Source organism: Hylobates moloch, unplaced genomic scaffold (assembly GCF_009828535.3).
Source record: "Hylobates moloch isolate HMO894 unplaced genomic scaffold, HMol_V3 SCAFFOLD_14, whole genome shotgun sequence".
Classification (NCBI taxonomy): domain Eukaryota; kingdom Metazoa; phylum Chordata; class Mammalia; order Primates; family Hylobatidae; genus Hylobates; species Hylobates moloch.
The window spans coordinates 45,239,353-45,252,204 of record NW_026652289.1 but is presented as its reverse complement, the minus strand read 5'-3'; the positions used below and the strand labels follow the sequence as shown (position 1 = coordinate 45,252,204).

The following is a 12,852-nucleotide window of genomic DNA, read 5'->3' as shown; positions in this document are numbered from 1 at the left end:
TATGTCTCATGTGATCAGCATTCAAGAAATTACTCCTTTCAAACTGGCTGTCCATATTCTCCAAAGTTTTGTTTTTAGCTCTTTCTATTGTGAACATTTATTGTCTGTCTGGTTTATCTTCTTATAAGCAGTTATCAAAAGTTTAATTAATATTTGGAGTACTTCTATACCCAGTCCATAAAAGTGTGACAACTCCTGAACTCAGTTAATCAGGTTTCAAAGTGATTTTTCCTGTGGTTGAGACAATATAGGGAGGGAATTAGGATTTGGGGATTTACAGTCAGACTGCCTGGGCTCAAATCCTAGCTCTGTGACAACTTACTGATTATAACCTTAGTGTAGTTAATGAACTAGACCCAGTTCCCTCAGCTATATAATGAGGACTAAGTCAACCTCTGCATATAAAAACATGACACAGTGCTGGGACATAACTCTCAAAGGGATACTGCTGAATAGGTACAATGCTATGCAATGAATTGTGACCCCCCCAAATTCATGTGTCAAAGCCCTAACCCCCAATATGATAGTATATGAAGATGAAACCTTTGGGAGGTCATTATGTTTAGATGAGATCATAAAGGTGGGGTCTCATAATAGTTTTAGTGCCCTTAAGAGACACCAGAGAACTTGCTTCTCTCTCTCTGTCTCTCTCCCCGCCATGCAAGCACACAGCAAGGAGGAGGCCATCAGCAAACCGGGAAGAGGACCCTCACCAGGAACCACATCTGCCAGCACCTTGATCTTGAACTTCTCAGCCTCCAGAACTGTGAGAAATAAATGTCTGTCGTTTAAGACACCCAGTACATAGTACTTTGTTATAGCAGTCTAAGCTAACTAAGATGTACAGTTTTGTTATTAGCATTCTTCATGGGGCCTGAGAGTCTTATGAGAAATAAAAGGGAGGTAATAATAATAGACCATGACAGATGGGTTAGAAATGCAGGTGAAAGTAATAAATACAGAGTGATTGACGTTGATGCTTTTTATATATCTATCAGTGTTTACCCTCTAGCCTGTTTCTCTGGCAACTGTTCTCCCTAGCAACAAAAACCTGGTCTGCCTGAATTTGGTGCTAATTTTGCAGAAGATTATGGAGTGAGGTTTCTATATGAGGCTGAGTCATCCTGACTGTAAAATGGAGGTCCTGGAGTATGTATTTTTTTTTTTTTTTTTTTTTTTTGAGACGGAGTCTTGCTCTGTCTCCCAGGCTGGAGTGCAGTGACATGATCTCAGATCACTTCAAGATCCGCCTCCTGGGTTCACGCCATTCTCCCGCCTTAGCCTCCTGAGTAGCTGGGACTACAGGCACCGCCATCACGCCCGGCTAATTTTGTTTTTGTATTTTTAGTAGAGACGGTTTCACCGTGTTAGCCAGGATGGCCTCAATCTTCTGAACTCGTGAGCTGCCCGCCTCAGCCTCCCAAAGTACTGGGATTACAGGTGTGAGCCACTGCGCCCGGCCGGTCCTGAACTATGTATTCTGTGGCTTTCCTTCTAGATGGTATTTACTGTGTAGGGATTCACTTAATGGATGAGAAAGCTGGAATCTGTATGGATTTAGTAAAAGTTGAATTCTAAATGATTCATTTTTTTCTATTGGAATTCTGAGGAAATTTTTTATCTTCATTATAATCATTATAATGTAAGTTTTTCTTTTCTTTTTATTTTTTTTTTGAGACGGAGTTTCGCTCTTGTTGCCCAGGCTGGAGTGCATGGCACGATCTCGGCTCACCGCAACCTCGGCCTCCTGAGTTCAAGCGATTCTCCTGCCTCAGTCTTCCTGAGTCCTGGGATTACAGGCGTGTGCCACCACACCCGGCTAATTTTGTATTTTTAGTAGAGATGGAGTTTCTCCATGTTGGTCAGGCTGGTCTCAAACTCCCGATGTCAAGTGATCCACCCATCTTGGCCTCCCAAAGTGCTGGGATTACAGGCGTGAGTCACCACACCTGGCGTAAGTTTTTCTTATCTTTCCAAGAAGACTTGCTGGTTTGTAGAGTTTTCCTTTTGTGTAAAAATACTCCTTTGTTACTAAATCAGAATTAAAGTATTATAAAATTTTCTACCCACAACACCATTAAGTTAACACCAACTACTTTAAGGTTCATCTGTTCATTTTATATGTGAACAATTTTATTCACTTGTTTATTCATTCAACATTATTTTTAAAACTTATTTTAATATTGCTACTCACTTGTAATATTCATGTAGTATTCTATAGAACCCCACTGTCTCTGACAGGCACATAATAAGCGCACATGTCATATCTCTGACATAACATGTGCGGCTAGTGAATGCCAGGCAGACCTCTCAAACCAGTGCCCAACAGAGCAGGTAGTTTATCTACCAAAAGATGAGGTCCAGCCTTCAGCATTTTTAGGTTAAGAAGCTCAAGATTTGTAGTATTTAGATATTTTATTTTGATATATTGATTTAAATTAACCAATTTGACAAGAAAGGCATGAAACTTCCAGAATATAAATGAAATGTTATCAATAAATATAACTAGAAGGGAGAGGAGATTTGGAATCTATGAACATCTTTTTTAAATTTAATTTTTAGTTGACAAATATTAGTATTTGAAGTTTTTTTTTTTTTGAGACAGGGTCTCGCTTTTTCGCCCAGGCTGGAGTGCAGTGGTGCGATCTCGGCTCACTGCAAGCTCTGCCTCCCGGGTTCACGCCATTCTCCTGCCTCAGTCTCCCAAGTAGCTGGGACTACAGGCGCCCGCCACCACGCCTGGCTAATTTTTTTGTATTTTTAGTAGAGACGGGGTTTCATCCTGTTAGCCAGGATGGTCTCAATCTCCTGACCTCGTGATCCGCCCGCCTTGGCCTCCCAAAGTGCTGGGATTACAGGCATGAGCCACTGCGCCCGGTCTAGTATTTGAACATCTTAATGGATTCATTTTCCTCTGGAAGGAAAATCTACTTGGAACTTTGGGTAACTAGATGACCATTTACTTATAACACAGGGAAGGAGTTAAATCATTTTTAACACAGACCATCAGTAACTTTAACATATAAATTAACCTGTTATGAAGTCTATTGATCAGAGTTATTTCTGGAGGTACCCTATCCCTCTGCTGTCTGAGATGTGCCCTGGGATTCTTTTGTATTGAGACAGGGTCTCTGTCACCCAGGCTGGAGTGCAGTGGCATGATCATAGTACACTGCAGACTCAGCCTCTCTGGTTCAAGTGACCCTCCCACCTCAGCCTCCTGAGCAGCTAGGACCACAGATGTGCACCACCACACCAGGCTAATTTTATTTTTTATGTTTTTGGTGGAGATGGCGGGGGTGGGTCTCACTATGTTGTCAAGGCTGGTCTCAAACTCCTGGGCTCAAGCAGTCCTCCTACCTCAGCCTCCCAAAGTACTGGGATTACAAGCATGAGCCACCACACCTGGCCTACATTGGTATTTTTTTTTTTTTGAGACAGGAGTCTTTCTTTGTCACCCAGGCTAGAGTGCAGTGGTGCGATCTCACCTCACTGCAACCTCTGCCTCCTGGGTTCAAGCGATTCTCCTGCCTCAGCCTCCTGAGTATCTGGGACTACAGGCATGCACCACCATCCCTGGCTAATTTTTTGTATTTTTAGTAGAGACGGGATTTCGCCATGTTGGCCAGGCTGGTCTTGAACTCCTGGCCTCGAGCGATCCGCCCGCCTTGGCCTCCCAAAGTGCTGGGATTACAGGCATAAGCCACTGCATCCGGCCTGCACTGGGATTCTTAACTGGATCCTGGGCTGATTGTTTTTCCCACAGTAGCAATGGGGTGGGAACTTATTAGCAGATAGACTAAAGAAAACTATCACCTGGAACGTGTGCAAATGAGAATTTAGCAAATGTGAAATCTTTCCCAAGAATGCCTTTAAGAGGCTCCAGACTAAGAGCAGAAGCAGAGTGGAAATAGGACTGATATCAAAGGGGTAATTGAAAGACAGTCTATCAAACCACTTTGTGCCAGTTGATGCTGTGACTCTCCCTACTCCAATCATATATAGAAAGTGGCTAGCTGCAGCAGTCACTAAAGGAAAACTAAACTAAAAACCAAAATTGAAGGAGTCACTCTTCCCTAAAGAAAGTGATCTGCCTTGGGAACAATCCAGTTTCTAGTGTAGGTAAGCTCTTCTCATTTTGGCAGTTGGAAGGGCCCTCCTTTCTGCCTTCTGCCTGTGTACCCTAAAAAGAAGCCTCCCAGTTGACACATCCACCATATATATACAAACTTCACATTATCCCTCCTATTCCAGAGAGAAGTCAGCTATGAAAATTGAACCCACAGCAACAGATGAAACTCCAGCAGCTACCTAGTCATTTAATTATTTATTTTTAGATACAGGGTTTCATTCTGTCACCCAGGCTAGAACGCAGTAGTGTGGTCATAGCTCACTGCAGCCTCAAACTCCTGGGCTCAAGCAATCCTCCTGCCTCAGCCTGCTGAGTAGCTGGGACTACAGGTACGTACTACCATGCCCAGCTAGTTTTTTTTTTTTTTAAGACAGAGACTCCCTCTGTCACCCAGGCTGGAATGCAGTGGCACAATCTCGGCTCACTGCAACCTCTGCCTCCCGGGTTCAAGCAATTCTCCTGTGTCAGCCTCCTGAGTAGCTGGGATTACAGGCACATGCCATCACACCCAGCTAATTTTTGTATTTTTAGTAGAGACAGCGTTTCACCATGTTGGCCAGGCTGGTCTCAAACTCCTGACCTCAGGTCATCCACCCACCTCAGCCTCCCAAAGTGTTGGGATTACAGGCATGAGCCACTGTGCCTGGCCCCAGCTAATTTATTTGTTGAGACGAGGTCTCACTATGTTGGCCAGGCTGGTCTCAAACTCCTGGCCTCAAGCAATCCTCCTGACTGGGCCTCTCGAAGTGTTAAGATTACGGGCATGAGCCATTGCGCCTGGCCCTAGTCCTTTGTTTTTATGCAAATCTTCTTAAATGTTCAACCCAGATTTACTACACATTTGAAGAAAACTAACAGCAAGTAAGAAAAGGGCCTTACTGAACAAAGAGAGCTGTTCCCAGGGATTACAACTTATACAAGAAACAGAGAAAACTTTGGAAAAAAATTTATGTATCTATGTATACTAAAAAAATTAGTATCTATGAAGAGATTTGAGGATATTGCATCGTAAGTCAAGAATAGGTTGCTATGGAAAAGGAACAATGCAAATAAGAGAACTCTTAGAAATTAAAAACGATTGTCAAAATAAAAATTTAATAGTATTGGGATAACAAACAAAAACATCCTTCCCCAAAAGATCATTGGAAAAAATTATGTTAGTCTAGGATATCTACTAACTATCTAATAGAAGTTAAGAAAAAAAAATCAGGAAAAAAGTGGAAGCAAAGAAAAATAGGAGAACAAATAGTTCCAGTAACTTAGAGATACATGTCTTTATATTGAAAATGTACCAAGCATAGTAAATTTTAAACACACACACATATATATATATATATATACACACATATCTGTACACACAGCAAATTTAAACACACACACATACATACACAGAAACCTGTTACCGGAAAGGAGTCCCGATCCAGACCCCAAGAGTGGGTTCTTGGATCTTGTGCAAGAAAGAATTCAGGACCAGTCCATAGTGTAAAGTGAAAGCGAGTTTATTAAGAAGCAAAGGAATAAAAGTTGGCTACTCCAGAGGCAGAGCAGCAGCTTGGGCTGCCCCACTAAGGATATTTATAGTTACGTCTTCATTATATGCTAAATAAGGGGTAGATTATTCACAAGTTTTCCAGGAAAGGAGTTTAGTACTTTAGAAAGTACTAAAACTAACTTTAGAAAGTTAGTTTCCCGGAAGTAAGCGTTCCTCCCCTTTTAGACCATATAGGGTAACTCCCTGACATTGGCATGATATTTGTAAACTGTCATGGTGCTGGTGGGAGTGTCTCCAAGTATGTTAATGTATTATAATTAGTGTATAATGAACCGTGAGGACAACCAGAGGTCACTCTTGTCACCATCTTGGTTTTGGTGAGTTTCAGTCAGCTTCTTTACTGCAACCTGTTTTATCAGCAAGGTCTTTATGACCAGTATCTTTGCTGACCTCCTGTCTCATCCTGTGACTTAGAATGCCTAACCTCCTGGAAGTGCAGCCCAGTAGGTCTCAGCACCTATTCAAGATGGAGTTGCTCTGGTTCAAATGCCTATGACAAATCCTTCAAGATTTTGGAATAATAAAGATTAAAGGAAGAGCCTAAAAGTTTCCAGAGACGGAAAACAGAGGTTACCTAAACAAGAATGAGAATTGAATTGGCATCTGTTTTGTCATCAGCAAAAAGGTATACAAGAAGATATTGAAGCAGTATCTTCAAAGTCGGAACAGAAAGTTGTTTGAATCTATAATTCTATACCAGACAAATACATGAAAGAGTAAAATAGATATTTCAGAGATGCAAGAACTCACATTTATTTCACTTCTACATTTTTCTGAAAAAAATTTAAGGATATACACTGGAGAGAATGAAACATGTGAGCTAGTAAAAAGGACCCAACCTAGGAATGCAATGAAAAGAAATTCCAGGATGTTGTCTTTGCAGAAAGCCTAAGAAATAATGGATCCTCATTTGAGCAGGATTCCAGAGGGTCAGCAGAATGCATTGAAACAGAAAGTAGATTCCAGTTAACAAATAGTTAAGATTAAGAAGCTAGATGTTCATCACCAAAAAAGGTAACAGTGTATGTTTCATTTTCTCAAATAAAGAGGTTAATAAAAACACCAAGGAAAGCATAGTTTTATAAGAACATGATAGTCCACATACGAAAGTTAGGCCAGATGCGGTGGCTCACACCTGTAATCCCAGCACTTTGGGAGGCCAAAGTAGGTGGATCACTTAAGGTTAGGAGTTTGAGACCAGCCTGGCCAAGATGGTGAAACCCCGTCTGTACTAAACATACAAAAATTAGCCGGGCGTGGTGGCAGACACCTCTAATCCAAAAAAAAAAAAAAAAAAAAAAAAACTTCTCTAGGAGATTTTTTTTTTTTTTTTTTTGAGACGGAGTCTCGCTCTGTCACCCAGGCTGGAGTGCGGTGGCGCAATCTCGGCTCACTGCAAGCTCCGCCTCCCGGGTTCATGCCATTCTCCTGCCTCAGCCTCTCCGAGTAGCTGGGACTACAGGCGCCCGCCACCACACCTGGCTAATTTTTTTGTATTTTTAGTAGAGACGGGGTTTCACCGTGGTCTCGATCTCCTGACCTCGTGATCCGCCCGCCTCGGCCTCCCAAAGTGCTGGGATTACAAGCGTGAGCCACTGTGCCCGGCCGGAGATTTTTTTTTTAATTTAGTTTTAATTATCTATAGAATTTTGTGTGATGTGAGATAGGGACGTTTATGTGGTGTGAGATAGGGACCCAGTTTTATTTTTCACTTTGATTTGATAATCAGTAGTCCCAGATCTAGTCATTAAATGACTATTCCTTTCCCCCCGATCTCCAATGCCCCCTCTGTCATATCAAGCGTGCATATGTGTGGGTCTGTTTCTAGGACCTCTAATTTGTTCTATCGATCATTTTGTTTAATTTTCAACCAATACCAGAGTATCGTAATTACTATAGCTTTGTCATAATGATACAGGAGGTAGAAAGAAATTACTTAGGCAGATAGTGAGGTCAACAGTCTTCAGCAGAGCTTTCCTGTCTAACAAAAAGTAGCCCAAGAATTTTTTTTTTTTTTTTTGAGACGGAGTCTTGCTCTGTTGCCCAGGCTGGAGTGCAGTGGCGTGGTCTTGGCTCACTGCAAGCTCTGCCTCCCGGGTTCACACCATTCTCCTGCCTCAGCCTCCCGAGTAGCTGGGACTACAGGCGCCCGCCACCATTCCTGGCTAATTTTTGTATTTTTAGTAGAGACGGGGTTTCTCCTTGTTAGCCAGGATGGTCTCGATTTCCTGACCTTGTGATCCACCTGCCTTGGCCTCCCAAAGTGCTGGGATTACAGGCATGAGCCACCGCGCCCGGCCAAGAATCATTTTTTTCCTAACAAAGAGCAGCCTGACAAATCAAGCTGCAGACATAAATAAGGAAGCTAGAGGCTTGCATGGGGAATGCCGGCAGCTGTGCCAATAGAAAAGGGCTACCTGGGGGCCAGGCATGTCCACCATGGAGGTTCCATCTTCCCTTTTTTTGTTACCATGTGTACAGTAATAGATAAATGGGCAACATGGCACAGCTCAGGCAGAGAACCAGCCAGCATAATAGAAGATTAGGGTGGGGGCTACCAGAAATTCATGCCCTATGCAAATGGCACACCTGGTATAACCAGTTTTTTGCACCCTACATGAATCAGACACTGCCTGTTCACCAGCTCATCTATAAAACCCCCTGCATTTCACCACAGAACTGGAACCTATTTTTCCAGGACCCCTCTCTGTAGCAGAGAGCTCTTCTCTTTCTTTCGCCTGTTAAACTTCCACTCTTAACCTCATTCTTTGTGTGTCCTTGTTCTTGTTCTCTGTGGCCGTGGGACAATGAAACTTGGGTGTTATTCCAGACAATGAGGCTGTTTCAATAAGACTAGATAGTTGATAGAATAAATCCTCCCACCTTACTCTTCAAGGGTGTCTTGGCCACTCTTGGCCCTTTGCTCTTTTATTTGCATGTTAGAATCTATCAAGTTCCTGGCCGGGCACGGTGGCTGACGCCTCCCAGGTTCAAGCAGTTCTCCTGCCTCAGCCTCCTGAGTAGCTTTACAAGTACCCGTCACCACACCCGGCTAATTTTTGTATTTTTAGTAGTGACAGGCTTTCACTATGTTGGCCAGATTGGTCTCGAACTCTTGACCTCATGATCCACCTGCCTTGGCCTCCCAAAGTGTTGGGATTACAGGTGTGAGCCAGCGCACCTGGCCAGCTGTTTTTAAACATAGGGTTGTTATCATTTGGCAGGAGAGCAGCAGGTGCAGCATATAGGCCACATCCTTACTCCCATGATAACAAGCCACTTCAGCCCCTGATTGACTGCCGGTCGGGTCTCCGTTTCAGCCAATCCTTCACAGTGTAGCCAATTGGAGGCCTCTACAGGGCACCAAGGGGTGTTGCTAGGTTCCTTTAGCTTAATAAAAACCCTAATTGAGGAGGCTCTTGAGCTGCTTGCATGAGCCCACTCCCACTCTGCGAATTGTCTTTAATAAACCTGTGCTTTCACTCTTCCTGTGCTCCATTCTTTTGTTGCTTTGTTCAATTATTTTTTTTTATTTTTTATTTTTGAGACAGAGTCTTGCTCTGTCACCCAGGCTGGAGTGCAGTGGCACGATCTTGGCTCACTGCAGCCTCTGCCCCCCCAGGTTCCAGCGATTCTCCTGCCTCAGCCTCCTGGGTAGCTGGGATTACAGGCGCACGCCGCCATGCCTGGCTAATTTTTGTGTTTTTAGCAGAGATGGGGTTTCGCCATGTTGGCCAGGCTGGTCTCAAACTCCTGACCTCAGATGATCCACCCACCTCGGCCTCCCAAAGTGCTGGGATTACAGGTGTGAGTCACTGTGCCCGGCCTTGTCCAATTCTTTGTTCAACACACCAAGAACCTCAACAACTCTATCCAGTAACAATACCTTTTCCACTCAAATCCCCAAACATTCTAAATGTGAGTGTTCAGATGTTCCCATACTTGTGTGAGAAGATCCAGGATAGTGATCAGTTCTCTATTTTTCCCGTTGGGACTTCAAACCCACAAATAAAAGCACATGTGGGAATTCCATAGAAGATCACTAAAGGTTCTCCCAAGTTCAACACAGATGAACCAATCCATTTGGACATATATACATTCATGGTTACATACAGAAGAAAATGCATTATCTTTTGAAGAGGCCAGATGATGGTAATAATCTGTGATACGACACAACTTTAGAGGAAAATTTGTTCTTAATTGCTTAGTCCCTGTTGCTTGGTTGGGAAGGGAGGCATCTGTAGCATTCCCCTGGAGGCAGGAATCAACTATGGAATCAACAGTCAAGAACAGAGGGATAGACAGGTAGGTCCTCTATGCTTTTCCTAGGCTCTAGGAAGCATCAGTAAGTGAAAAACCACAGTTTTGTCTGGATGCTATAAGAAAAGTCCTGTGTTACTATTGGGGAAGATTGATATGATAATGGCAACAAAGATAGTGGTGATGACCTTCCTTATTTGAAGACCTCTACATGTATTCTCTCAGAATGGTCCTAAAGAGAGGTAAGAAATGAGGCTTTATGAGAACCTGTCAGGACTGAAACTTCATGAAGACGTGTTTCCTGCTCTCTCCACAGCCCCATCAGCCAAACAGACTGAAGTGCCTCTGTGTTGTTACCCACAGGGTTCAACTGCAGAACAGCTGAGTTGTGTGCCCTTTGAACCTTAAAGTTAAGACCCTTAACAGTCATTCTAAAATGGTTGTCTGTACTCTTCTTTTGAGAGGATCAAATAAATCAATATTATAGCACTTTGAAAGAGTCTAAAGTGGTGTTATTTACCAGTGAACGTGAATCAAGAACTAGAGTGGAAGAAACCTTAATCCTTAACCTACTTAAGTTAGGAAGGGAGATTGGAAAGGATGGCTAGGAACAACCCAACTCAAAGGATACTCAAGTGTCAATCACTCTTGTATGTCCCTTCTTTTGTCAATCACCTCAATCACTCTTTTATGTCCTCTTCTTTTTGTTCTTCCCACCACTGCCTTAATGAACACATTCGTCATTTAATTATGCATTTGCTCTCATCCAGCAACCCTAAAAAACTTGCTTTCTCTGTTTCCAGTATCTTTTATACTGGCCCCTCGTTATTCTTTCAAACATATCTAGGCCAGGTGCAGTGGCTCACGCCTGTAATCCCAGCACTTTGGGAGGCCGAGGTGGGCGGATCACCTGAGGTTAGGAGTTCGAGACCAGCCTGGCCAACATGGTCTCTACAAAAATACAAAAAAATTAGCTGGCCATGATGGTGGGTGCCTGTAATCCCAGCTACTTGGGAGGCTGAGGCAGGAGGATCGCTTGAACCTGGGAGCCGGAGGTTGCAGTGAGCTGAGATCATGCCATTGCACTCCAGCCTGGGTGACAGAGTTGAGACTCCATCTCAAAAAAAATCTATCTCTCTCTATCTATCTATCTATCTATCTATCTATCTATCTATCTATCTATATATCTAATTACACAACTTCTATGGTTTAGACACCTTTATTGGCTCCTTAGGGAACTGCAGGATGGATTAAGTTATCTCCATGGTATATAAAGTCCCTTCCACTCAGATTTCAACCTTATTAAATGTTCTGTAAGAATGAAATATTAACATAAAATGGATGCAATCGATAGACACAAAGCCACATACAAGAAATAATACCTGATTATTAGCTAATCAAGTCTATAAATACCATGAATGGAGGCCAATAACACAAGCTCTAGGGTAACTACCTAGCAGAGCTAGGGACCTTGGGCAGTTGCTTAGCCTTTCTTAATAGGGTCTTCACCTGTAAAATGGGGATACTTTTAGCAGATGATTTTCCACACTACACTCAAACTCATAGAGTAAAAATAAAAATCTCTTTTCCAATAGTTAAGCCCCACACAGCTGAATCAACAATGCCATGTCTCAACATACTGGCTCCTGAGGCAAATAAAAAAAATGTGTGCCCCATACACTTTGTAATATATTCTTAAATGGTTACTTTTTTCAGAACACTAAAGTGGTTGAAAAATATAGAAAAACTGAAAAGTGTATTAAAACTCACAATGTTATTTAACTGTTTTGTTTACCAAAATAGAATAATGTATTACAGTTTTAGGTAAAAATTATTTACATGTCTCCCTGGCTGCTGCCAGACCACACTTGACATTGTCCCATCATTCCCCTGACAGATCACAATGGAAGCAGAAATCACCTTGCTCATTGTTGACAATAGCTTTGCCATGTGCAAGTCTGCCTTTGCTGGGGACAATGCCCTCAAGTCACGTTCCTCTCCATTGTCAGGCACCCCTGGCACCAGGGCATGATGGTGGGCAGGGGCTAGGACTCCTATGTGGGCGATGAGGCCCAGAGCAAGCCGCATCCTGACTCTGAAGCACCCCATGGAGCAGGCCTCGTCACCAACTGGGACCACATGGGGAAGATCTGGCACCATACCTTCCACAACGGGCTGCACGTGGCCCCTGAGCAGCACCTGGTGCTGCTGACCGAGGCCCCCGAACCCCAAGGCCAACAGAGAGAAGATGATTCAGATCATGTTTGGGGCCTTCAATACCCCAGTCAGGTACAGGGCCCTTCAGGTCACCCTGTCCCTGCATGCCTCTGTCAGCGCCATTGGCACCATGGGGGACTCAAGCGATGGGGTCACCCACACTTGCCCATCTCCAGGGATACAGCCACCCTCCCCTAGTCATCCTGTGTTTGGCCCTGGCTGGCCAGGACCTGGCCGACTACCTGGTGAAGATCCTCGTGGGGCCTGCTACAGCTTCTTCACCACAGTGAAGTGGGGTATTGTGCGTGACATCCAGGAAACGCTGTGCTATGTTGCCTTGGACTTGCAGCAGGAGATGGCCACTGCCGTGTCCTCTTCCTCCCTGGAGAAGAGCTATGAGCTGTCCCACAGCCTGGTGGTCACCATCCGCAATGAGTGGTTCTGGTGTCCAGAGGCGCTGTCCCAGTCCTCCTTCCTGGGCATGGAATCTTGCTGCATCCAGGAGACCACCTTGAACTCCATCATGAAGTGTGATGTGGATATCTGCAAGGACCTGTACAACAATGTGGTGCTTTCTGGCAGCACTGCCATGCACCCGAGCATCACACACAGGATGTAGAAGGAAATCACTGCCCTGGCACCCAGAACCATGAAGATCAAGATCGTGGCTGTCTCTGAGCACAAGTATTCC

At 43.8% G+C, this 12,852-nt stretch overlaps 1 long non-coding RNA gene across 2 annotated transcripts in view; it reads left to right on the top strand.

Moving 5' to 3' along the window:
* LOC131381177 (uncharacterized) overlaps positions 1–12,852 on the top strand; it is a 33,971-nt gene that overhangs the window by 11,022 nt on the left and 10,097 nt on the right. The window contains exons 3-4 of one of the 2 annotated variants that reach the window (XR_009209724.1): positions 666–766; positions 1,678–1,945. This is a non-coding gene — a long non-coding RNA (uncharacterized LOC131381177). Of the gene's footprint in view, positions 1–665; positions 767–1,677; positions 1,946–12,852 lie in introns of those variants that run through there. The other variant, XR_009209723.1, reaches the window with a different exon arrangement.